The 25,478-nt window shown below is 39.2% G+C and overlaps 1 protein-coding gene across 10 annotated transcripts in view; it reads right to left on the bottom strand.

Annotated features, from left to right (window-relative positions):
- The window catches only part of LOC144198740 (receptor-type tyrosine-protein phosphatase delta-like), a 123,719-nt gene that overhangs the window by 61,944 nt on the left and 36,297 nt on the right, over positions 1-25,478 (bottom strand). For 8 of the 10 annotated variants that reach the window (XM_077719916.1, XM_077719919.1, XM_077719921.1 and 5 more), the window contains exon 5: positions 25,414-25,458. The exons of 1 other annotated variant lie outside the window; for it this stretch is intronic. The gene's annotated coding sequence lies outside the window, so the exon portion shown is untranslated. Of the gene's footprint in view, positions 1-15,442; positions 15,617-25,413; positions 25,459-25,478 lie in introns of those variants that run through there. One more of the 10 variants, XM_077719918.1, reaches the window with a different exon arrangement.

The raw sequence follows: 25,478 nt of genomic DNA, 5'->3' as shown, positions 1-25,478 counted from the left end.
ATCCACATTCAAGGCGCCTTAACAAGAGTGAAACGAGGGATCCCCGCCATGCCTTCATGCATTCATTGAATTCCAGGGTACACCACAAGTTAGGAGAATGCCTCTATTGTCAGAGCAGACTCCATGAAGACTGACTGTGTCAAAAAACGGAGCCACACTCGCTCCATGCCCACTTTAAAGGCGTTTCATGTGGTGCAAGGCAAATGCGACGCAGCTTCTTTGATGCAAGCTCAGAATAACCGGAGGAATGTTTATACATCTAGATGAAAAACAAGACACATTCAAAACATGTTGGCATAGAGCAGTGAAAGTGTCAAGTCCATAGAAAAATAATGAGAACTAACCACCACAATGTTAACACCCATCCCTCCCCATGAAGGTCAAGGCAAAGACGATGGACAATTGAGGCCAAAAATACACTTCTTGATCAATCTTCTCCGATGACATATTATAACGACTGAAAGAGAAGGATGAGGTTACATAACCTTTTCTCTACCATTGATTTTGCGCTGTGCCACAGTGAGAGTACGCAAGCAAAATTCAAAATAACATGCAGGGAAATGAAAAGGAGATTCACAAAGAGCAATAAATGGAGTGATTACATGGACATATGTATATACTATATATCAACAGCAATTCATAAGATTGGCTTTCCAAATGTCAAAGTAGTAATACGCTGTCAGAGATGAAGCCAGAAGGAAGCAACATTTAGGCCTTGTCGCATAGGCAAATTCTTCTGGTTTTGGCTGGAATGTTTGAGCTCTGTGTAAAACCTTCCATAACACAAGCCTCTAGAGTTGAGCGCTTGCTAAACATCACATTTTCCACTGCTGCTTCCCTGTATATGGCTATGGAGTGGCATAGCTTTTAAGGACAGTGGGATAGAAATGAAGAGTGAGTGGGAACCCACATCCCTTCAAGCTCAATAATTAAGACTATGGACAATAAATATGTAATGGGGGCTTTTTCCACAAAGAGCGCTTGACTATTCTTCTTAGAGATGAGGCCGTGGGGAGAGCGCCTCAGGAAGAGCGACTAAGTACACTGGCCATTAAAAATAGATGCAAGTATACCGACTTTGACCAGTCCTGTTGACTTACCACTCTGAATGTTGTGAAAGGAGTGGCCTTGGTTACTTGGCTCCCAAATGATCTTTGGTTGTCGGGGCCAATCAAATCAGACACTGTAGCAGAGTGTCAGAATCTCCACCTTTCCTCGACTTGATGGTACTGAGGGCATTGGTGATGCCATTAAGGAAACCATTTTGATGGGTCTTTTGTAAATGCATTAGTGGTTACAGAATCACTGATGTCTGTGTCTGAGACATGTGCTAGTGATTCTTTTGTAAAAAAAAAATCTCATGTTGACAGGAATGTTCTTAACTATCTCAAATTTATGTGAGCCTTTATGGTATTGCTCCTGTATTTGTCTCATCTCTCTCCCTCATCTCATTTTCTGAACCGATTTGTCCTCACTAAGGTCACGGAGGGTGCTGGAGCCTATCCCAGCTAACTTCAGGCCAGAGGTGGGGGACACACTGAATTTGTGGCCAGCCAATCGCAGGGCACAAGGAGACAAACAACCGCTCACGCTCACACTCAAAACTAAAGGCAATTTAGAATGTCCTATCATGCATGTCTTTGGAAAGTGGGATGAAACCGGAATACCCGGAGAAAACATGCAAACTCCACACAGGTGGACCGACCTGGATTTGAACCCAGATCCCCCACTGTGAGACCGACCTGCCAACCACTCATACGCCGGGCCGCCCTCCCTATATTTGTGGTCCTGCAAAATTCATAACGCTGCAGTCCGAGTCACTTCAAAATTTGATGTACTCTAAGGGGATTCCTTATTTTGAAACCTTTTCAAAATTGGAAAAAAACATGCAGTCATAAAGAAAGGCTAATGAAAATGTGTCCCTTATCATCATCTGTGTGTCAGAAAACTCCAAGATGAAAGAACGTCCCTCCAGGCAAACGAAGGGGACAGATTAATGCATGATTGGTGATGCCAACCGTGCATGTCGTCGTAGGGCATTCGTGCATCTGTGCCTTTTGTCAGGCATCTACACTATCGCTGTATATGTGTGTGAATTTGATCTGTCGTCCTCAGAGGACAACAGTCCTGCACGACTCTATATTTTACAATAGTTTTTGACAGCAATGCAGCGCGTGTCTTCCAGTGGCAAGTCCACGGCTGTGAAGAGAATACAAAGGGGATTTGATAAGATTGTGTGCACGGCTACTACTACAGGGATCTTGCTCTCACTCACACACCCCCACCAATGTGTTGCCAGAAGTTGAACTTTTTGCATGTTTATAGCAACTTGGTTTATTTCTGATATGAAGAGAATTTGGCATCCATACGGGAGGATGATGGATGAGGATGAGTGTCTGTCTATCAATGCAAGCTCTCGTTTTCATGTGCCACTGATCTTAGTAATTACGTCATCAATCATGATGTTATGGTGTTGTAGGGGATTTATAAAGACTGAGGTCAGGGAAAAAGCACAGATTGAATTAAAAATTACTATACTCAGGCACAATTTTTCTGCTTTACACCTTGTTAAAGCATCAATGCACATTTCTTTTAGGTGAAACAAAAAATAAAACGCTTGTATACAACATTCCATGATGTTAAAGCACTTGTATTCTTTTTTTTTGTGCAAGATGGACAGAAATGCAAGCGTGTTAGAAATCGGTATCAGGAGTTCATAGTATTGCTGCCTTAAATACATAAAAGGCACTGGTATAAAAATTCAAAGCCTCTTATAGCATGACTATCCATAATTTTGATCTATTACATGCACAAGATTAGTAGACTGGCAAAGTAAAGCAGATAAATATGCTGCAGATAGATTATATATATTAAAAATTGGAGACGTCACCACTGCATCAACTAGATCAGTCTCAGGATTAGAAAAATGATGATCCACTTGCTACCCAAAAAATTCGTAGCTACCACACTGCAACTTTGACATATTTTTTAGCATAATGTAGAATAAATAATAAGATGCTATGGAGGCAAAGTGATTTATCTTTTGGTGTTATGTGATTTTAATATGATAATGATTTTTTTCCCCCTATGAATTTTTTTTATATAGTTTTATTTTATTAACTCTAAAGCAACCATACTATTTCACTGACCAATATGAATGAGGTGTTGTTTTCATGTCCATCATATTTATTTCACTGTAATATATTTTTCAACAAATGTAGGACATAAAAACAGAAAAAAAATCCAGGGAGTAAATTGTTTTCCCCAAGTAAAATGAGAAAAATGGCTCTCAAAAATATACGCCTTAGGTCATATACAGTATATGCCTCCACTCACTCGACTATTAGTCACATAGGCACATATATAGCTATGGCATGCTAAGTACCATCCCTATTTCTGACTTGATAAAGCAAAAGATCAAATATATTAAGTGTTTTATTTTTGAAATTGTGGATTTAAAATTTTAATTATAATTCCCCCACAACCTTTTAGGTCACTGAAACGTTATCAAAAGTAAAAAAAAGGGAATATAATTTCTGGTTTCATAGAAAACTTTAGTATAAAAGAAACTAACAGGATACATATATCATGAAAGTACCTAATGTTGCATTCTGTCACTTTTTCAAAAGCTGATAGGCCAATACATCACGCCAATAGAACTAATCTATCATAATGCCGGCACGAGGTTAAAGCGTGAAGATGGATCTGAGCATTTTAGGGGAAAGATGGTTGACTCGTCCTTGTAGAAAACACAAAAAAAGTCAGGGGAAACTAGTGAATCTAGTGTTGAGCTCACAATAAATGCCCCAGAAGACCACAATTCTATCCAAAAACACTCCAAATGCTTGGTCAGTGAGGGATATGGAAGCAGGAAACTCCTACTGGAAAAAAAGGAGTGTTTGCCCATGAAATTGTATTCAATAGAGCTTAGCGTCCGCTTTATCATCTCCCTGATTGGCCACTTGGGAAGACATAACTGATATGGAAAATAAAAAAGCATATATTATGCGTGCGTGTACTCATGCTGGGGAATGTGTAGTGGAATCCCAAGCATTTGACCCCAATCTGTGTCCCTGCATTATTTATAACTCAATGGTAGCTTTTCTTTTGTTTCTTTTCAAAAGGTCGGCGCTAAACTCTGGGAAAAGAAGAGGTGTTTTGTTCCTGAGAAAGATTGCACTATTCTGGGAGGTGTTGACCATGTTTTATCATTTTACAGATGATGTTCATTCTAAATGTAAAGATGGGCTCCTTCAGTCTTGTGGAGGAGGATGTAGCATGTAGCAAGAATAAGCATAGAAGGTCAAAAACTCATTTTTGTTGTTCCCACAAGGTAGACAAAATACATGCTTGAACATATTGCTGAATGTGCTGTGTGGACTGCTACTTAGTGTGTGCAGTTATTTGAAGGTTTATAATGCCTGAAATTTCCATTAAAATGCACAAGACATTTCACATCATATGAAATCATTTAACGAGTATTTTCTTTCTTCAACTGCAGAAAATTCAATATCCTTGAACTTATGAGCCATCACTTGGGAATTTTTTGTCTTTGATACAGACAAACTGAAATATGAGTGAAGGGGCAATTTTGAGTGTCCAACCAGCCAATGCATGTTTTTTTGGAATGTGGGAGGGAAATGGAGTACCTATTTTCAATGATAACCTTACTTTTCACTTTTCTTTACAAAAACATTTTTCATTTCACATGAAAGAAGGTTATTTCATTCGCAATACTGATTCATGGTTTAGCCAAAAAGTATGTTGCAGTTAAATCTTGTTACTATGCCACCTCATTACTATTCCCGACAAAATTCAATACAAAATAAATGTACTACGCCACCCCTAATCTCACTACTATGTCACTATTTTGTGTGCGTTGTCCTTTCAAATTCATTTATTTTTCAAATTTAGCCCACAATGTCAACTCAGAAACGCAAGACAACTGACTTTACAATGCAGGAGAAGGAGATAATCGATTCTTCGAAGAAGGAGTCGAATCAGTCCAAGATAGCCAGGGAAATAAGCAAGAAATGGCGTGTCGAAGTTAAGAGAACCAATCAAATCAATCAAAGCTGCAGTTCCATAAAAGCACATGAAGGCTTCAAGACCCAAAGCTCGATGAGGGGGTGTTCATGTGGCTGAAGTAAGCAAGAGGACAGAGTCTGCCTTTCAGCGGCGATCTCATCAAGGTGAAGGCGATGAAACAGGCCGAGCTGATGCACATCCCGCACTTCAGTTAGACAATGAGATGCTCAAGATCCGCCGAAAGAAGATGCGACAGCGACAATTTTTGAGAGCTTTGGACTGAGCTGATGGATAGCATGAGAAAATAAAGCCTTTTCTTTTAATACAATAAAACCATTTTTAAAAACCCTCATTACTATGCCACTCTAACTACTCTGCCACTTTTGTTCAGGCCCAACGGGTGGCATAGTAATGAGATTTGACTGTATTTACAACTGAAATACCAAAACTTTTAGACTGCATTTTGTAGTTTAGAGAAAAATGTCATGGTTATACAAGGATTTAAACAAGAGAACAGTCACTAAATCATACAAATCCATGCATGCTCTATCCAAGAGACCTGCTGGAGCAAATCAATGTCAGCCACAATGAGCTCCACCATTTTACTGGCTGCCACCCAGCACAGAACAGAAGAGGCGAAAGAGTGTATTAGCTCCACTGGACTGCTTGCACTGAGCGACGGCACAAGACAAAACAACAGCAAACATATCAGCATACTCCAGATCGTGCACGCACATTTGTTGAGCGAACCTGCACTGCTTATGTGGTAGCTTCTGCTGTCCGTCTGGAGTGAGCGAGCTTATCACAAACTGCCATGGCATGCCTAAGCGTATGCCAGTGATGGGGTGTACGTGTGTGTGTGTGAGAGAGAGATGGGGGAGCGAGGGGGTTCAATACAGTGGTTGACAGTTTGAAATATGCGGCTTTGCAATTCTCATTCGGATGATTGTTCTCTTTCATGTAGTCGAGCAGGCAGCATACGTTAAGCTTGCTTGCAAATAAATCCTCACCACCAATACACACACACACAAGCACCCACCCAACACACATTACCGTACATTGCATCTTTTGTCATCACACACACATATTCTGCTTGCGTGGCAGACTGGTTTGTAATCAGTGAATCATCATATAAGCCAAGAAATGTCAGATTAAGTTATAATCCTACGTTTTAGTGCCCTTAACTTGGCGTTGACACTAGCTCATTATGTCAGTACACCCCACACACACACACACACACACACACACCAAAAATAAAAAATAAAAACCTCACAACAGATGCCAAAACAGGGGGGGATATAATCAGCAATAAATGAAACTAAATTCATTGTGAACCTGCAGTAAAGCTGTGAAGCAACAGCTGAAGGCCAATTATATTTATATCATGAAGTTACGTATTTGATGATGATGAAAAGCAGTTTAATAAACCCTCATTTCTTGTAAACAACCCTCTTAAAAGCCAAACTTTAGTTGGGCTTCTACCATTTTGAGCAAAACAATAATGGAGAAGATGTAGACATAGGTAAGTTCTTCATGACACATTACACCAATTCCAAGATACAAACATTACCCCTATAAAGCTACATATTCCGACTTTATTGAAGTCCAAGCTAAGACAGAGTCTGTAACTCTAGGAGACAACCTTGTTATTTTCAATAATGTATTAAAGGAGCTCCTTATGGGAAGCACGGGGTGAAGCCGGCAGTTTGTTAGGTGTCTCGTCGCTTTAGTGGAGACATTCAGAGGCTGCGTACGGAAAAGTGATGCCATTCCTATACGGAAGAGTGGGGGCCAGGGTGTATTCAATGACGGTTCAAATTTAATATGAGGAGACCTGCTGAGGCACTTCCTGTGTCTGAGGGCTGTCCATGAATGGAGTGGTTGCTGAGTCGTTGGGTTTGGGATACATTAGGGAGTGCTGAAAGAACAGAGGCAAACACCAATATGGTATCATATGGCAATAGATTTTGTTTTTTATGTCTTGATTTCCTGTAATTTCAATTCCAAATCAGCGTATCCCCCACCTGATGCCCATAAGTGGGATAGGGTTCAGCACCCCAAAAGACAGAAAATGAATAAATAAATGTTAGACAAATATTAAGGCACTAATAAGGGAAATACACCATTAAAAATGAAGACCACTGTGCTACAAAATTGATTGTTATCAACAACTATGATGATATAGTAAGGCTTAATTTGCTTAAAGGGACTACGATCAATTTGAAATATGAACACTTTAACACAAGCCGTTGCATTTAAAATGCAAAGTCATTTTGACATTTTCACTGGAGTAGCATTATAAACATTTAAACGAAAAAAAATCCATTCAGAAAAAAAGGACTATTGATCAATGTTTTGCATTTTAATCAATTTGACTACTCCTTTGAAATCTGATTGACATATTGTTCCCGATTGACGTATAGTCCTAGAACCCTACTGCTTGGCCAAGATAGTAATGTCTAGATTGTATTGGTTTCTATGGTGCCATTTTTTCTTTCACGGTCAACTCTCTGATTGCTTGTTTAGAGTACATTATAATTTTTAAATCATGTTACCAAATTACCCATTGTGGGACAAAATGTGCTGTGACTCCATGGTAACTGATTATTGAGACAAATCCAGTAATCTCTGGGTACTATAAGCATGTGTAATGGGTGCCAGCAAATGCTTTGCAACAGTATAGTATGCCAAATTCTGTTATGCTAGTGTGGCGGTGCATTAACAGACCAATTTAACCTGGGCTTTTTGTAACTTTTAAATAAACTTGAGTATTGGTTGAAATGGTGCTTGTTGATGCGAGTGTAAATAATATGCATATTCGTACATTCATTCTGAAAGCTTTTGTATTTTATGTAGCTTCATCAAAGTGTTATTGTTGGCAATTTTCACAGGTAGGGAATATCTAAAGAATATATTTATTTTCCTATTACGCACATTTACCCTGGCCGAACCCTCACTAAACACAAAGTTCCAATAATCCTGTCGGACATTCTAGGTCAAGTTTAAATTCAAGCCTGTGGCATTCTCGCTTGTGATGTCAGAGCATGTATAGCAATTTTAAATGTTTGGGTCTTGTAAAGAGATTATAGTTCTACACTGGGCTACACACACAGGCGCGCACACACACACAAACACACACAGGCGTTTCCACATGGCACAAAAAATACTTAGCATTCTGTAAACCTTTAAACCTCATCTCAGGTCTGTCTTTACAATGATTGTTACACAGAGAAAGCCCTCACACAATACAGACGCATGATGAATGATGAGAGCAAAAGAAGACACACACACTCACGCAGAAACACCCCCACACACACATTTAATCCTAGGTGCTTCCGCGACTCGGGAGGAGAATGAAGGGGCAGCCCATAATTCCTGAACACGAATAAGAGGAAATGGGATTTGCGCCACCGAACTTTCAGTCCCCCAAAGAGAGGGCGAAGCAAGCGAATGAAAACAGGATGGGGGATGAAGTGAGGTACAAAAGGAATGTCGAATCTCATCATTCTTTTCCAAAAGCCATTGGTGAAAAACAAATAAAAGAAACAATCAAAGTCAATAATTTCGCATTTCCAACACTGACAGCTAATCCTGAACGTGGAGATTAATTAGACGGGAAGGATGGGAATTGGTGGCGCCAGTTTGAGGCCTTTGGGTGCCCACTTTGTCACAGTAGTTGTGAATGGGGAGTTTGTACAGGAGAAGGACTTTGCAAGGACTCAAGTTTTGCTACAGCAGAGGTAAAGACTTTAGCTGAGGACACTTTGAGATCATATAATGGACTGGAAAATTTCTGGCTCTAGCCTAAAGTGGCCATCCATGAAACAGCCATAAAAATGTCAGTTCTGCTTTACATTTGATGCCTGATATAAGACAACAGTCTTTCATAACCATCTATCCATCTATCTCACCAGGGTTGGAGGGAGCTGAAACAGATGCTTAACTGACTTTGTGCTTGAGACTGTTGCATGGAATGATTGCATGATGAATTTTTCTTGTTTACTTCTTATTGAAAAGCTTATGCATCTATAATTTTTTTTGTCAGAGAGAATTAAGGTTTTCTGGGTCTGGTATGATTTTGTAAATCAGGATGAATAGGAAAAACATTTCAATTCTTCAATGTAAGTTTTCACCCCTTCAGGGAGGTCGAACAATTGAAAACAACTAAACATTCAACAACTGACACAGGAATTGTACCACGCTGGATGTTCGAAGATGATACATTTGGGTCCTTTATCCTTTTCTCTATGAAGTTTATCATCCATTTTTTGTATAGGGCTATTCCCAGGTGGTCACTTTAAAATCTGATGTGGAAAATTCTAAACATATAATTCACTGTTACCGCCTAAGTGGAGGTAGTGGAAAAACAAAGTTAGACTTAGTATTAAAGAAGATTATTTTGAGATATAGCCTAAAGGAAGATTTGGCAGACAAATAGTCTGCAGGTTGCCAAGATCCAGCTGTGCTGCTCCTTGATAGGAAGTCGAGCAGCTAGGAGCACAGGAGGCGCAGCGATACCATCGATTTACCAGACAGCAAGCAAAGATGGGAGGACCGCTTCTCAGACTCCCCTTCATCTGTTCATCATGTCCGTCCTTCTTTTGGATTTTTTTTTTGTGGTCATTTTCTCCAAAGAAACAGCTTGTAAAATAATATGTAAATGCTATACACATTTTCCGGGTGGGACTATGTTGAGCGATGTTTAAGGATTTTGTCATATTAACAAAGATCTCAAATTGCTAAACTGTGTGTTCACTCATTTATAAGATTAAATGACCTTAAAAGTAGTGGGGATTTCCATATTTATAATGCCCTTTTCACCACTGAATCACATTACATTTCCTAAACGTCAGAGAGAAAAAATCCACCTGACTTTTGGTCCCTGTGCCCCTTGTAAATGATCTCTTTTTAATGCACTTTTTGTTTTAAACTTGGATGAGCTCGAAAAACTAAGCACCCCCACCCCATCTCACTAATAGTACTATTCTGGAAAAAGAAAACATGATAAATGTCTTCCATTTCCAAATCATTTGCATACGCAGAATTTGCCTCATTTTTCTCCGTGTGTAATGATAATATTCTACTAACCCTTTGCAAAAGCCTTTCAGATGGAAAATCTGAATATACAAAATCAGCTATTGCAATTCAGCTCAGGTATGATAAAATATTCTTCTGGTCTAACACTCTATTTTAATGTTGTTTTCCTTATGTACCTGCATTTTTACTAATATTATGAAGGGACACTCTTTTTCTGGAAAAGCCTGTAAATATTGCAGTTTATAATTGTGCCAAATGTGTTCTCAAAGACATCCTGGCTTGCTGTTGAGTTTTGTAAACGTCGTGGCAGCTCAAGGCTTCTTTGGCCACAGGACATTTTCAACTGTGTTTTGCTCTAGCTGACTGTTCCCAAGCAAAGAACTGCTGCCATCCCATTTCCATATTTATTACTACTACATTTGCTCAATGTGCCTGCTCTGCATCACTGGTTCTTTTCCAGAATAAGAATGGAAATGAAATGAAGATCAGACAGAAAAGATAGGAAGAGAAATTCTGTGTTGTTTTCTTTTTTTATTTCTTTAATGGGGGGATTCTCTCACTGGCTGGTCCAATCACAGCGAAGCAAGCACAGCCACAACAATTTCATTTTCCGACAGCTCAAACTCACTCTTGCACACATAATCTGTGCCAAACACGCTGTGCTTTTCTGCGAGGATTAACACTTTCCCAACTCGGCATGCCTTTTGAGTCCACGCAAAACGTTTGTCCTAGTCCTTAATTATTATCACTCTACTGTCTCCTGCTCATCCATGCTGCACCGCTCCAACCTCAATCCTTCCAGCACGCATCATGGTTTTACATAGCAAACTGGCGCCAGACCACAAAGTCTTATTTTCCCTTCGCTCTGTCTTATTTCTCTTCTCCGTACCAATCCTTGCCACTGTATGCTTTAATCTGCTCTGGAGGGGGGATCTTAGTGGTGGCACAGCTGCAGAACTTCCACATCACTTCTAGTTCCCCCTTGACGACATTCACTGGACACTTTTTAAAGTATGGCTTCTCGAGATAAAGATGCAAACATAAGGCAGTTAGACTACGACTATACGAGGAAATTAGTCGTACAACATACTCAAACTTAAGCAGTATTAAAACAGGAATTACCGAAGCACTTCTCTGATGAAATACATGTGCTCAGACATACCCTGAAGTGATGGTCGGAAGAATATTGACTTTTACAAGTAAATACTGGGCTAAAAAACTGACAAATGTTCCAAATAAAATGATTAAGCTGTTGACATGAATTAACATATTAAACTTCTTAAAATATGTACATTTGCATTCAGAAAAATGGTCCTAAAACTAGTGAGAACAGGCTCTGATACTGAATTATATTAATTTAATCTTTAATCATCCTTTTCCCTTAGGGTCCGGCATATATGATGTCTGTAAAATTGCTGACACAGCGTACTTTAGCCTATAGATTCACAGATAAGACTGCCATACAGCATTCACTGCAATGTTTGAGGAGACAGAATATTTAATGCAGTTCACTTGACTTGGCAGCCATCCATGTCTTTCTGATTTAATCCTCTTTCTTATTTTGGCCTTTGGCACCAGGCTGTCCCAAAAAGTACTTGTTAGTCTATATTGTTCTTTCACCACTTGAAATTTTCTTCAGCTCCATAGAGCCTTGGAGAATAACCACAATGTTAAGAAATATCAGTGATGCAATTAATGCAGCTAGCCGAGGTAGAGGCAATTTTGTTTTCGCAGCGTAACAATATACTGCCATGTGATGAAAGAAAACAAGCTGCCATACTTTAAATTTTTTTGTCTGGCCATTTTATATTCATAGCCTTGAGGGTATTTAAATATAAATATTTACTCTAATTAAGACTTGCATTTGCACAGGTAAGTTAATTCAATTAACTCAATTATTTACTTTAATTTTTATTTTTTAATGACCATATATCAAACAAAGAGACAAACTCCTATGTCTATTACCAAAAACAAATGTTTACAATGAAATTAAACCAATAAATATATTAAAATACTTCTACCTTCTTTACTTCCCTGGCAGTATCAAATGAAAGCACTAAAATTGGCACTCCTAACCCCACCTTTGCTGCAAGCTCAACGGTGTCTTAAGGTATTTAAAGCGATAGATTTCTCAAAGGAGAAAAAACTGGGTGTGAGCAGAACTTGATTGAAAGCTAAATAAAGTCTGAAATGATTAGTACAAGACTGCCGGGATGCTGAAATTGTAATCTCCCAATTACACAGCGATGTCGATTTGGCTGCCTTTTTGTTACAGATGTTATTTTATTACTTGGCAAGTAACTTCACATTTTCCAAAATGATCAACGCACGGTTCAAATATCCTGCCCCCCTCTAGCTTGTTCTCTCACTCTACTTGACTGGCTATCGTCCTTCTTTGGGATGCATTCTTTGCTCGAGGGGCAATGCTAGCCTCTCAATGTAAGGGACAATGAAAAAGATTGCCAAGTGGGAGCGAGAGAATACAATGAAGGCCAATAAAAATATTTCACAAAAAGAAAGAAAGAGGGAATTGGAACTACAGCAATGGGCAACTAGATTTTCAACGACTGGGTCACTCTCACCTCAATTTAAAGACCACCGTTTCCTAATCAATGCACTACAACACAATTAAAATGTGTTGGTAAACTGAATAAACATACAGTACAATATCAAATGCATAATATTCAGCATAAGAATTTTGTGCAATAGATCATTGAGTTTCATTCTGGTTCAAAATTATGATCTCCTTTCTTGGCTGGCGTCTTTGTTTGTTTCAGGCAGCAGTCTGTTGGCCCAGTTGTGTGTTCTCTGGTTTAGACTGCGTTGGTCTGGTTTGTGAGAATTAAAGTGACCGTCACTATAATTACCAGACCGACTCATAAGATGAGTGACCTCACTGTCACCTCTCCTAACCTGACCCGGTCCTTGATGCAAAGACATGCTTTTGACATATATGCATACATGTGCAGGCGAATGCCATGAGTCCCTGAACACAAATATGTTGGAATGTGCTGACATGCATACCTCATTACACCACACCACCTCCCACCCTCCCCCTGCCCCTCCACACACACACACACACACACACACACACACACACACACACACACACACACACACACACACACACACACACACACACACACACACACACACACACACACACACACACACACACACACACACACACACACAGCTGGCTTTGCAAACACTGGCATCCATCAGAAGTTGGGAAACTTAATCTCTCTGAGAGAAGGAACAGCTGCAATGGCTGGCACGTGCATGCTTGCACATCTACACACAGGCAGTAGTGAGGGGTGGCAGTAACCACAGAGAAACATCAGCTGGAGTGAAGGAGGGACCCGTCATAGACGGGCATATGACAGAGCACCTCTTGACCCGAGTGTCACTATCAGGGAGTTTAACACTTTAACAAGCTATCACTAGTTCCTAATTTAAGAGCTCTTTGGATGACAGTTGTTAAAAATGTTTTAATAGTATTACCTTGATTTGGGCTTTTGCATCAAGGTTCTACTTATAGGTTTACATGATGGTAAACACACATTCAATTCACACTTAAAATGTTGGATAATATTGTTTTTAAAGTGTGCAATACATCTCTTGTACACTGCACATGTGAATCCAAGGGGTTTCTTGGCTGTTCTACCAACATTAAAGCTCAGCATTACCCTATTTGGGTTTAGCAAAAGCTTTTTTATAAACCTCGAGTTATTACAGGATTGCCAAGGCAAATTTAAATATGCTGTTTTCCTCATAAGAGTCATTGTCCAGAGATTTAGAATTATTTAATCTATAAAATAAATAAAGAAATATAATTATAATTAAGTAAATATAAGAGGTCGATCAAGGAGAAGGTAAATGGATGAAGCAGTGGTTCTTAACCTTGTTGGAGCTATCAAACCATAGTTTCATATGCGCATTGACAGAACCCTACTTTAGTGTAAAATGTATATATATATATATATATATATTTTTTTCAGATTCAAGACATAAATTACTTGCGACACTGATTGGACAAGCAATATCACATGATCATCTACAGCCAGTGAGGGCCAAGCGAGGCATGTTATTGTGTACAGACATGATGAGTCGATGTGTCTTGACCTCCACGGCAGAGGCTCACTGAACTCCGAAGGTTGGATCGAACCCAGGTTAAGAACCGATGGGATAAAGTGAGTGAGGACATGAAAATGCCTGCTGTAGGGGAGGATGATGGAAAGGGCTGGATGAAATGGAAAAAGTTGATCTGCTGGTAGTAGCAGTAGTTTTTTTTTAAGCAGGTCCAAAAGGCCATTTAGTCAGGATTTGCTAGAACATAAACCCAATGCTTTCAACATGTTCCCATGCTGTATACACATACATCACTAAGAGTATACTCGTGTACAAATTATATGCACTGTGGAATATAGTATGCTCCCACACACATCTGCCTCACATACTTGAGTCTAATTGCTATAAAAGTACTTGCATGACTGATTGCCGGCGAGTGAGGTCTATAATGCCGCTATAATGTAAGAGTGAGACTGCTGATGACCATTGAATGCACACACACTAGGATGCAAACCAGTAAAGGAAAATTACAGTTCTACTTAGATGGTAAGAGAATAAATGTAATGTAAAAAAATACAAATGGAAATATCACGCATTGCCACAACTACACCTGATAAGTGAGATGAAATCATAAAATCAGATAAGATGTGCCTCATCAACTGGAATTATGCTGTTCTAATTTGATTGGAAAGAGGTTGGTGGCGGAAAATCCTCCCCAGTAAGCCACTGCATGATCCATATAGTCCATATAGTATTTTTGGACACATCCATTCACATTCTCCTTCAATTTCCTACATTCCCTTGCAATCTATACAGAGCTAGGGGCTCTCGGAAAAGCCCCCTCGGCAGAGTGTGAGTAGCAAGCAGGAGAAAAGCAAGCCTTATTAAGTCTTCATTAGCAAGGTGATAATAAAAGTTAATTTATTGCTGCCTTGTAATACAGGACATGCAGAGTGACAGACAGTGAATTGAACATGGGTGAAAAATAACATGAGACCACAAATGCATGTACAGTACTGTTGATGTAAAGGTCTCCATCTCCTAACACATTCTCTCATCCAAAGCAAACGACTGATGGAGCTAGAGCGAGCTTATGTGATTAAAAGAGAAATCCCAAAGGAGAGCCATCAGTCATGGGCATCCCGATTGTTTCAAAACAACCTGAAGAGGAAAGCGGTGCTGTCAAGAAGCAGAGTTCTATACCGGGTGTATGAATGGTTTGCGTTGTGGTTCTGGTAGAGAAGTTGATGCTAAACATTTCTAAACGTACACACACACAACCACCTCCACACAAAAACAGACTCACCATATCAGCTGCCTGTCTGTCAGGATGTGTCAATGAAAAAGTCAACGTTAGAAGACTCAATCTCTCCGTCCGATGCTTGCTTTGTGTTAACATCCACCGTGGCTGCAGCCACTCTGGCCAAACGGTCTTGCCCGAGCGTCTTTACCCTCCCTTCCTATCTGACGCTCTCTCTCCTCCTCCCGGTTCTCTTTCACTCTCTCTGTTTCTCTCTCTCTCTCTGACTCGCGCTCAATCATGCTTTCTTTCGCTCCAATAATTTCCTGCCTGGCTTGAACACGACTCAGTAAAGGCAGATGCCGTATCGATTGTTTGGTGACATGAAGTAGGGGAACGTAAATGCACATATTTTTGCACAGTGGGTTTTTAAAAAGTGGTGAGAGTCTATTCTGCAGGAAGCCACAGGATATATTCACCAGCCTTCCTTTCTCACTGGTTCAAAATGGTCTTCTGAAAACCTATTTTCAATTGATCTCCAGGCTTACTGTAAACTGGTTTCTCAAAAAATATCAATCAATACCAATAAATGAAACCTCAACAATGTTCACTTGTGTCCGTTAAAACCATCTCTCTTTCTTGTTCTATTTATGTCGAAGGTCTCTTTCTCTTGCTTGTAATTTTAAGCATTCCTTTTCAAAATTTCTCTTTTATTTCAAAGGAAAGCAGAAATCCTTATTTGTCGCAACATAAAACATTATGTTAATAAAAGTGCCACCCAATGGTTTAGTGGTTCTTTCATCGGACTTTGGTCCAGGCAACGTGGGATCGAGTTCCCACCAGGTGGTGGTGTGATTATAGGTAAGAATGGTGTCTACTGTGTAGCTATTTTCCTAAGGTCAGTTGGAATAGGCTCCATCACCCCACAAGCCCTAAAAAGAACGAGTGCTGTTGTAAATGAATGAATGAATGCATGTTGATTAAAGCTCAGTTTCCTCTTAGTAGAGCTCAATGCATTTTGCCAATCTTTGAGGGACAAATAATTCAGTTTGTTCTTTTGATTGCAGGACTGACCTGAATGACCATTCTTAGTTTCCTCAACAGTACAGCTGTTCTCTGAACCTTGGGCTCTGTTTTGCAACAACTACTCTCTGCTGTTATTTCTGGAATTGACCTGCTCATATAGTCAACGATTTGACCTCGCAATTCACTGGAATTGTTGATGTTATGGCCATGTTGAAAAAAAAAAACACTAAAGCTAAGTTCACCCCAATCAAAACTCCGAACATTCATAAGCCAAGTTGTAATTTGATGTCATGACTTTGCTCTGTGCGTCTGTGTTGATTACTCAAACAAGAAACGCGTGTTGAAATTTGATGCATCAATCAACTGTGGACAATATTTGAGTGGATTACCAAAGAACTCATTTCAAAGAAATGTTACTCTGGCAGCGGAGTTTAGTGGGTAATTTTATTAAATGAATGTTACACGGAATGGCAGCACACCATTTTTGAGGCATTAGGGATAACTAACAACAGTTGGGGTGAGCTAAACTTAAACCACCAACTCCAGCAAAGACCCTTGTGAACGACTTAACATTAACAGGACTGTTCTATAAGTGTTAATTGGTAGATGTAATTTTAAACAAAATGTTAGTGCAAAAGACGACATCCAAAGAGACACACATGCATGCATAAACACACTGACTAATCTGTGTGTGCTGACCTTGAACACCAAATATAATCAGTGGTGCAGCAGATTCCCATTAGAGCGATGTAAATGAGATGGAGGAGCATAAACGTGCTTTTGTTGCAGAAACTCTTCAGCTCAGTGGATACAAGATAACACAATATAGAGCTGGACCACACACACAAATACACATGCAGGCTCGGAAGCCCTCACACACTGAAAAAGATTATACCCATTAATGGTTAGGGTTTCATACAAATAATTTCAAAAGAAATAAATGTATTCTCAGAGGATAAAACTTTTTCTACCTTTCAATGTCCCATTTTTTAATGCTTTTCTGGCAAAGTCTAAATGGGCAGCTTTGTGCCATTAAAAGAAATTAGCTCGAAGAATGCCTGCATTATGATGGGCACCTGATCAAATCCTCTAACTCAGTGCACATCATTTTTTGGGTCTACTACTTAACTTTGTTGTTCCAAAAAAATGGATTTTTCAAAAACTTTAGAATGACTGTCTTGCAGAACACGCTGGAAGTGACCCAGAAATGCATCAAAATAAACAATAAGTGCAAGCACTTGTAGTATGAGTAAGTATACACAAGACAATAGTGCAATCAAACTGGGTTGGAAATCAATCACACATCCGCATACACACATGGCTGCATTCACAAGATAACTCGGCACATTACAGATAAGGGGCTTGCTATCAAGATGACTTCACTGGATGAAGCAAGATGGTGGGTTATATTTGATGGATCTTTGTGACTGAGACCCCCAATGCAAGCCGTGCACACAGCGGAGAGACTCCTGCTAAATATTTCCTGTGTCAATTCTCTCCTCTGGATTGTGTAAACAAATCTATGCATCTCTATTACACAATGGAGATTCCTGATGAATATTTATACACAGTTGGATTACATTTTTGCTTGTACTACGGTTAACACAACCTCAAATACACATATACACTAAGTAGTGTGTATGCACTCCTTCAAGGCACATCACACATACCATCAACCACCTCATTTATCAGTTGTCAGTGCTTGTAGTCATGCATGAACTCGGGATCTTCCTGACATTTCTAGTCATCCTAATAAGCGAGCACACTTGATCAACGTCTGTCAAAGCCTTCGTCTTACACACTACTGCACAGTAGTCTTGAAATTGATGTGTCATGTTACGATCAAAGATATTGCTTGTGACTGCATTAAACACATCGAGAGTGGCATATTACACTCAACTATTACACTGCCTAGTGAAATAAATTGTGTGATTGTTTTGCACAATCTACAAATAGTCTGCTCACTCGTGGGTTAAAAGGGTGACAGGGAAACCCTACTAAAGCCTTATTTGTTAGCAACATTATAATGTTTTAGGCCAGCTAGATGAAAATGAAAGAATTGAGCAAAAAATCTGGATCAAATGTATAGTACATTTCAAAATAGACACTTTTTTTTCTTAAAAAGAACAAAATGGGTCACCTTGAAAGTTCAACTTGACCTATTTAAAGGGTGTAAAACAGCCTGCCCATCAAAGCCATTCCATTAAAATTAATGTTACAATCATAGCAACAGAGTAGTCCTTACTATTCAGAGGGACACAGCAACTCACTTAAAACACATTGAACGAGTAATAATTATGTCAAAAAACAGTTTGCACATACACAACAATTCTGAGGTCAAGGCTTCAAACTCCTTCTCTTCCTATGTGGGTTTTCTGCTGGTACTCTGGTTCTTTCCCACATAACCAAATACATGCATGGTAGGTTGATTAAAACGCTTCAAAATGTTTGAAGGCATTAGTGCGTTATCCATCACATTTTGCCCCGCTATTGCCTGGCAACCAATTAAGGGTTTATGCGGCCTATTGTCCCTAATTAGCTGGAATAGGCTCCAGCACCTCGCAAATCTTCGAGAGGATGAGCAGCATTGAAATTGTATGAACGAATGAATGATAAATTCCCTCTCAATGATAAACACGCAATTATATAACCGAGATTAGATCAATCTCGATATCTGTTTTTGTTCATGCAATATTCATTTTCATCCCCAGCTTTTTAAAATGATGGCCTGAAAGCAGCAGTGCCATTTTTTTTTTACTTCATAGGGCCAGCCACCAAATTTGAAAAGTAAACAGCAACTGTTAATATATAAGACAGAATGGACAATAAGAAGCAGCTGTCCACATTCAGCCCATTTCAGCTAACAATAGGCCGGAGGCAGGAACTGGTTGCCACCTGATTCTGCCCATTTTGATTAGCCATTTCCTTTATAAACAGGCAGAACTTTGGTTACCTCATATTACAGGATATTTAAACCAAAAACCATGCATCTTATTTCTTTGTAAAAAAAATTAATTAAAAAATCCACCAAAAAGTAACTCTGGACTTTAACACAAAGAGTTCAAAGTGGGACTTTGGTTGTTGCCTTTAAGTCAGGAAATGACAGCAATTATTATATTTCAATTCTGTTAAAGTGGGTCACGACTTAGTCTCAAAACCAATGAGATAAACAACAAAATGACAGAATCATTTTGTGTCCATTTTCCAGCACAAATAGTTTTCAGTCTTTGTCTTTTGTGCAGTTAAAAGGCTTCAATTTGGACTGCTGTTGTAAACAGATTAATGCTATACTCACAAAATTGCTCTCAAACTCACTTGAGGAGAACTAATTGTGATATTTTGAATTACAAATTGATCAGTTCTCTGGTGAAAGTCTTATTTCATCAAATCCAAACAGTGCAATCTTCATTAGTGTCTGATTTTATTTTGCAAACGATAAAAGTCACAGTAGGCTAGGCTGTATGATGGTATAACAATTTCAGAATATAAAGCAACACTGCAAAGTTTTAATCATGTAAAATAGATGAATCTCCTGTGTCAGAGCCGCACACGGCAGCAAGGTATGACCCTGCAGTATGCATTTTTGTGTACCTGTGTGTATTTGACAAAATACTGAAAATGAGAATATGACATTGCGGAAGAGAAAGTAGCCTAGCAAGCATGACGAATCTTTTATTAAAAACTAAGAAGGGACTGAAAAATGATGAACATCCAGCCTGCTCATTTCACATGGAGAAAATTGCATTTGGGCATATTGAGCTGAAAGATGAAGTATGAATGCTGATGGTGCATTTTCATGGTCGCACCTATTAGCAATTGAGAAAAGATCATGCTTGGAGTATAAGTAAAGCATACAAGCAAGAGCAAATACAGGGAAGTATGTGTTGGATGGGAATGGAAATGAACGAGAGTAAGAAAGGGGAAAATATGACTGTGAATGCGGTTTACTGAAACATGCCAAGTAATGTGACAAAATCTGAATGACAAAATAGTGCAAATAATGATGTCAAAGCAAGTAAGAGTATAAAAATGGCCATCATCCATATGCAACAAAAATACAGTGAACACAGATGGGAGAACTACTCAACAATGATGGTTGCTAAGCCCCCATTAGAACCATTTTGGAAACAATTCAAGTGCATAATTTCCCTAACTATTAGTTTTTCTCTACATACAACCATCCGCATTGCAGTATACAGCGCAAGTCTTAATACATAGAGGGGAAAAAAGCAAAGTAATTCAAACAGAATGCTAGTTAAACAAAGTGAGCTTGACATACTTTTTTTCTGTGGATCAAAAGGGCCGGAAAAATGGCAGTTTCATTTCATGATATACTGTTTGTGCAAAATATCTTGAAATTGATATGCTACCAAATTATCCGCAATAGTTTACGTTTGTTTGCAGTGCTCAGTGTAGTGTAGTATTGCTTCCACTCCTAGTTTGTTAAAACTGGAAATGCATGTTTTTGTGAAAATAATTCACAACAACGTACTTTCATATTTCTATACACATTCGATAGAGCATGACTTTGGTCAGAAACCCGAGGCAGAATGCAGAAAAAGCAATATGAGACACCAAGCAAATACTGGCAGCAGTTTTCTTTCCCCTTGAACAGCCGTTCCTTTCTGTCAAAGCAAGCGCTTTATATTTCTAGATGAAAATGCTGATTGATGTTAATTCAAAACATTTCCTAGATGATTTGTCACAGGCAAAAATGCTTTCCAAAATCAAACGACTAGCACCAGCATGTGGAAAATGATTATTTCGTTTGACCTTATGGATACAATACCCTTTTTTTCTCCCTAAAGTTCTATTAAACTCAGCCTTTGTAGCTAGCGCTTTGTGTGAACCCTGCTTCCTATGCTTCCTGAAAGAATAACTGTTGGGAGTTTGGAGCAATTGGAGTCATCAGGTTCCTTGGCAAGTGGACAGCCCATTAACCAGGGCTGCTGACTCCCTCCAAAAGGGTGACGAGTGACAAGCTGAGCAGCGACCATATTAGTGAAGAAGTGCATGGCTGCATTTTGTCACCCTGTAAGATGCAATACTCCACTAGAATGCTTAGAGTGCAATCGAGCAGTTACATTCACCCATGATAAGGATGTAAATTGTAAAAAAAAGGTTGACTTTGATTGGTATTTTCTTTAAAACTGAATTTTGACAAAATGACACAAGACCCCCGCAAAGAGGCTGTCACTTTGATTGGTTCCTTGCCAACCCACAATAGCAATTATGTGTTATTATACACCACTGCAACTCTTGTAGCCTGTGTGCCTGCTGTGCGTGTATCCGTGTGGGCGGGTGTCTTTCTGGGCATGATTGGCAAATTGCTAGCTATATATTACAACACGCTAAAAGAAGAGGGGTAGACATCTGCCTGGACTTGATGGTTCCAGGAAGAAACATGGAAAGCGAATTGAAAGAAAAAATAAATAAATGAGGACATGAAGAGGATGATTGTATTTGACAGTGGTAGAAAAGACAACCTCATGGGGAGCAGAAGACCTCCAGTGAGTTGCGTGCTGATGACAGATGTCTGGTGGCCCGAACCGTGCGAGACGCAGCCAAGCCGAAGCGCTGCTCACCACAGACTGAGGAACTCAGTCAGCGAATGACTAGTGTTCCATCATGGATGAGCAGGATATGACTGTGTGCAATGTGGCTGGATTATTAAACACCATATCAAAGCGTTGAGAATGCACGACGCTGGCCAAGAGCTCACAAAGGATCTCATATGCTACAAAATGACAGCCTGATTCAAAGCGGCACATTGTGAATAACGCGAGTCTATGTAGAAAACAACAAATCACAGAAAGGGCAAAAGATATAAAACAAGAACTCCTATTTCAGCAGAGATGTAATTAAACGTTGACATAATTTTCTCTTAAATGTCTTTCAAAACTACCTTTTTTTTAGATTACACTACAAAAGTCAAGTTCAGAGCAATTGGCCCTCGGTGTTTTTCCACCAGCATTTGTAGTATGGGGTCCTAAATACAAGCAACACGTGCGCATAGACGTAACTAAGTCGTCAAGTGTTTGTGTCAGTAATCATAATGCATATAACAAGTAGAAATCCAAAGCTATCCTGACTTACTGTACATTCTTATTATTCGTCCACTACGTTTATGAAAAATGACAGTGATCTGTCTTGGCCTGATTTGCAGCTATAGGAAGTTTCCATAATCCCCACCCTAATCCATTAGAGTTGACTGTGTGTGTCTCTGTATTGGAGCTTTCAAGGGCCCCTTTCCCAGAATTTACAGTATACATACCGCATGAGCATTGGAATAAAAGAGATAAAGAACATATACTTTATCTCCATTGACAGTTGAGTCAGTAAAAAAAATCAAATCAAGATATTTAGGTTATTAGTTTCTTTCATACTAAACTCATCCATGATTGTATATATGGACCTCGCTTTAAAAAAGGACAGTCAAAGACATATGCTGGATTTGAAAGCCATTATTCAGAGTTACCAAGATTAAAAGGGATTTCATTAAAAAAAGAAGAAAAAAAACTATTGAATACTTCATTTGAAGATGTGTACTTGATGATCAATAGACGCTGGGAACCTTATCCGACATAATCTCATTAGAATTGTGCCACATTCTAAAACCAACATTTTAAGTGTGTGTGAGTACGTGTGTGGGCCCATCCTAATTATATGGTGTGACTCATGTGAGGTAATTACAGCATGTGAGACAGTGAGAACAAGGCTACGAGTGACCCAGAAATCTATGGGCTAATGAAAAGATAAGACACAAAGTCTTCCTCTCCTTTTTTCCCCCACATGCTCATTTGACAAGAAGGGAAGTAGAAACAGCTCGGCAAGAGAAAGTCATAAAGACATCGGGAGAATAATGTCCACCTCAGTATTCATTAGAAGGATAGGAGAGATCTGGGAGGAGCTGCCAAGAGATGGCCTGTCAGACACCGACCTCTTCCTCGTGCCCGCTAATCTGCCTACTCTTTGTTCTTTGTCATATCTGGCCCAGGCTGTAACGTATTGAGGTTCCACTGCACATGGCCAGATTAAACCCGCCTGACCAAGGCTAAATTCTCTTTTGAAGAATTGTCTGGGTGTAATGCCTGTGTGAAGCGAAGTCGTGCAAGGTCCAGGATGGCTGGAGCACACATCGGGCTGAACATTGTGCAAATACAGAAGACAAAGCAAGTGAGTGAGTGTATGGTGGCTTGGTTAACTGCAAAGACTCCAAGTATCCTTAAAATCATGCTATCTTAGTAATCAACATGAGAAATAAAGGCTGTTCCACAGCATTTGGCGACATACCATGAGGTAATAAAAGCACTTTAAAATCCAAGTGTATATATAGTATTTTTGATTGGTTTTGGTAACAAAATGACAATAAAATAAGGAGAACGAAGAGTAAAAATATAGCAATAAAGAAACAATTATATCATTCCAATTTGTGTTATTATACGGCACAGAAATTAAGGAATAAATAAATGATTATTTAGCTGAACAATTGGGCCAAGATGGTGACATTAGTGCATTGCAAAGAGTAAGAAAGAAGTACATAAATGAGAGACTTACTGTTTCTCCCTCACACAATGCCAGAACATTATCTTTATGTTCCTATCTGAAATAATTTAAATCCTTGTCCACTGGTATTGAAAAGGACAGTATTTTTCACGGCTGTTGTTGTGGTACGTTTTTTGGGAATCAATTTGAAATGAAAAAAATATAGGTAGTATATATTTTTTGTTTCCACCATGACCTCTACTCGAGTAATGCACCCATGCATTACTACACAGGTTGAAGGCTGCCATCTACTGGTTATCGCCTCCTTAAAGATCTGCAATTAATAATTGACTGATACAAAAATAAATTTTAAAAAATTGTGCTTGGACAAACGATGTATATACATCCCAAGAATCATCCTACCAAATGTCACTGTTGCCTGTCCACGAATAAGGAAGCGATAAAAATGATTGTGTACACACCATCAACAACAAAATGAGTGGCCACCTCACAGGCCTTCAACGTATAAAAATAATTGAACTGTTTATCCAAAATCAAAAGGTTGAGAAAATACCTGCCTCCTTTCAAGCATATATTTGTAACATTCATTCATCATTAATACCGCTTCACTTCACAAGCGTCGTGGGGGTGCTGGAGCCTATCCCAGCTAACTACAAGCACTAGGCTAGGGGACACCCTGAATTGGTGGCCAGCCAATTGCAGGCATAAAATGTTTACAAATGGTTACCTATTTTGATCTTTAACAATAACTTTATACCAATCTGAAACAAACAAGTTCGGATATTTATTCCAAGATTGAAGAGGAGAAAAAAAAGGAAAAACTAAATAAAATCCAGTTCTTTATTATAATAACAAGAACAGCGAGTATCATTGCTAAATGTATATTTATCGTCAAAGAGTGACAATGTAATAGCTTCAATATCAAGACGCAATACGCTGGCAAGAACCGCAATATCTACTAGTGTCAAAAATGTGACCCAAGTTGACATTAATTTCACAGATTCAATGCATCATAACATCTTAATGGATGTGCCACTTTGAGTGATACCAAACACATAACCCACTCATGTTAACCTAGGTCAAAACCAAGGCTACATACATTGCACATTTGTAAGCACAAACAACATATGCGCATGTGTGAGTGAGTGTGTGTGTGTGTGTGTGTGTGTTTGTGTGTAATTTCCTATCCCAATCACAATTTTCACCAGACTACAGCTTAGAAGCATCTCCATACACACATACATAAATACACACACTAGCTGGAGGCACCAGCCTCTTCATTTTCAATTCCACCCCCTCTCCACACCTTGTGCACCCCTCACATTCTACTCAGGCCTCCTTCTCGCACTAATATGCAGTGTTACTATAGCAACCTGACACACTGATCCTGGCACCCATTCAACGGTAAGCCATAAAATATAAAGCAAGCTGCACACAACAACATATGTATACCCAATTTGGCGTCGTGCAATGAGACACTCATTAACGCATTTACAGAACATTACCTTTAGTCATGGTTCATCATGAAGCAGGATGTTTTGAAGTGGGAGCTGAAATACAACAGAAAAGG

Source organism: Stigmatopora nigra, chromosome 6, assembly GCF_051989575.1.
Source record: "Stigmatopora nigra isolate UIUO_SnigA chromosome 6, RoL_Snig_1.1, whole genome shotgun sequence".
In the NCBI taxonomy this organism is placed as follows: Eukaryota; Metazoa; Chordata; class Actinopteri; order Syngnathiformes; family Syngnathidae; genus Stigmatopora; species Stigmatopora nigra.
Note: the sequence above shows the minus strand (reverse complement) of the source record. Positions and strands in the feature narration are given on the sequence as shown.